Here is a 2,905-nt window from a genome sequence, read left to right as displayed (position 1 = left end):
ACAAACACAACAGATGGCTCTCTCTCTTTCCACACTGGAAATATGACAAAAGACTAAAATAAACACGCTCTGAGCTTCTGCACACACTGTTACTCACTGTGCGTTTGTGATTTTCTCTTTTTCAGCTTCACAATTCTCTGGAATCCTTTGTGTTTCTCCCAGTATCTCAAAATAACCCCCCACACTCACACTCACTCACACACTCAAACACACACACAGACACACACACACTCGAACACACAGTGCACTGCACTCTCTCTTACACATGATGTGAAACAGAAAGCTGTATACAGTATACCCAGCTAACAAAAATATGTTCTAAGAATGTTTTGCTAACATTCTCATTAAGTTCCCATGAAAAGGTTATTTCAGAGCGTTCTCAGAACATTCAAACTTCAGCTTAAAATGTTAAAAACTGTTTTTTTTGTGTGTGGTTATGTGAACATTAGACAAAACATTAAGGTGTAAGTGTTTTACTTGCACTTCTGCAAATTTCACTTAATTTATCAGGATTCAGTTTATATTTTAGTCTAGCTCCATGTTTAATCTGACTCCAATTTCAAGTGATCATTAAATTTAGGCTGTATTTCTAATTAAACTGATCACAAATATTAATTATGTATTAAATTAGATATTTGGTTATTCTGAACATCCCATACTCGCAATTATTCGTTCATTAAGGACCCGGTGTTGCATAAAAAATTCACGCGCCCAGTAGTGAACTCACGGACACAAACTCACAGTTCTGATCTTACTCAGAGGATGCAGGGTGATTATAATAGCTTTGAGCAGGCCGCACCCTGCTAGCACATAACAAAAAGTGTTTTTGTTTTTATAATCATGAAAACTGCAACGTGTTAAGTCAGTGAGAAATCAGAAGTCCCTAATGATGTGCCCCATGCTCCATTCATTGGCACTTCAGTATGATCTATCCTGGACACAGATTCGCAGAAACACCAGACTGCACTTTAATCTACTAGAAATAATGAGGTCAGAATAAAATCAAATGTAACAATTTACTATTAGTCAGGTAAAAGTGTATCAAGCCAATAACATAATTAAACAATTAGAAGCCAATTCAGAAAGGATAATGCAACTGTGAATCACATTGTAGCCACATGGCATTTCTATGCTCCTGTATATGGATTACTGCAGTTATATGGGAAATAATTGAGCGTTCCACGTAGAAGACAAACAAATTCAACATAGTCACACATGTAGCTTGAAATTGGTGAATAATTACAGTGTTACAGTTATTCTAATTTTACACAAGACACATGGTCTAGAATGCATAGCATCTACAACCTTTTACCAAAGTATTTCAAACAAGACTTACAGCAAAGCAGTCACGTGTTTTAAAGGATAAACTTGACTAGTCTGTGTGCACATGTAGTAGCACAAACAACTATACAGTGTGCTCTATGAGCACACAATTACACATTTGAAAAATAAAAAGAAAGGCATACTTGGTTTTCTTGGAGATCTTCTCTTCAGATTAGAAAGTTTATTGTTTTGTTGCATGGCATCTGTTTTATGAGAGTTATCATTTGGGGTCTTACAAAGGGAATTCCAGTTTACAAAAATATGTTCTAAGAATGTTTTGCTAACTTTCCCATTATGTTATAAAAATGTTCTTTCTGAATGGTCAGTTTTTTAAATGTTATTTTTTTTCCTGGTCATGCAGACGTTAAAATCAGGGTATCTTCCGTCCATTCCAAATCCGTTTTCAATTAAATGAAAAGCGTGTATGTATCCATGGCTTGCTTGAAGGAAGTTTCACGACTGAATTCGGCATCCGCACTCTTCCGTTTCCATTCGTCCCGGCGCGTGAACTTCCGGGTCACAGTTTAGTTAAAAAATCAAAATGTCATATTCCATTTTTAGGCCAATATTCTAAAATCCATTATTTAGAGTAGATTATGTGTCTGGCAGAATAGAAAAATATAACTTTAAGTAAATATTAAACAAAGGCAATAAAATGATAAATTAAAAAACGATTAGTTTTTTCGTTTTCTGTTTTTTAATTGAAAACGGATTTGGAATGGACGGAAGATACCCTGATTCGTTAAGGGAACATTCCATTCTTTCCAATATTATGGGAATGTTACTTTTGATTGTTCTCTGAAACAAGTAGAAACATTTAAAAATGTTGGTTAAAAAACATCAAACCAAAATGTTTCAAAAGAACATTCCACGAATGATGTATAAATAAAGTTTTTGTGCTAATGTTTTGAGAATTTTATATTAAAGACCTTTGAACAAATGTTCTATGACTGTACGTTTGTTCATAACTTTAAGAGAATGTTCTGAGAATGTTCCCTGTGAGCTGGCTAATGATGAATGCTTCACCATGGCATCACCAGTTCATCATCAAATAAAGTTATTCTGCATCTTTAAAAATTTGTGGAAAAATGTCAATCTGATAAAAACTTCTGTTCATTTGTCACACTGGAAACGGAAGGTCAAGAGTGCAGTGCATTATGGGATACAGCATCTCATACAGTCAGATATTGATCAGCTTCAGAAATGACACACACAGAAGATAGATGTATGATGCAATACATTTATTCATTCAATATTATTATGAATATTATATTTATAGGCTGAAACATCATCCAGTGAAACTTGAATAAAATGAGACATGAGGTTAGTAAATCTCTAACACTTCTGAGATTAAAGTACAAAATCCCTTTACAAAGACAGAGAATGAAGAGAAACGGTACATTAGAGTCTGAAAGAAAGAAGAGATAAATACTTCTGCTGGGAAACACACGCACGCACGCACACACACACGCACGCACGCACACACAAACACACACACACACCTTGAGTTAACGTCTGCCAAAGGTCTGCCACACACTTCGCAACCATAGATGTGGGATAATTTCCTCTGTGCAATCCAGTC

The sequence above is a fragment of the Sinocyclocheilus anshuiensis genome, unplaced genomic scaffold (genome assembly GCF_001515605.1).
Source record: "Sinocyclocheilus anshuiensis isolate Anshui unplaced genomic scaffold, SAMN03320099.WGS_v1.1 scaffold1993, whole genome shotgun sequence".
Classification (NCBI taxonomy): Eukaryota; Metazoa; Chordata; class Actinopteri; order Cypriniformes; family Cyprinidae; genus Sinocyclocheilus; species Sinocyclocheilus anshuiensis.
This window is presented reverse-complemented; position numbering follows the sequence as displayed.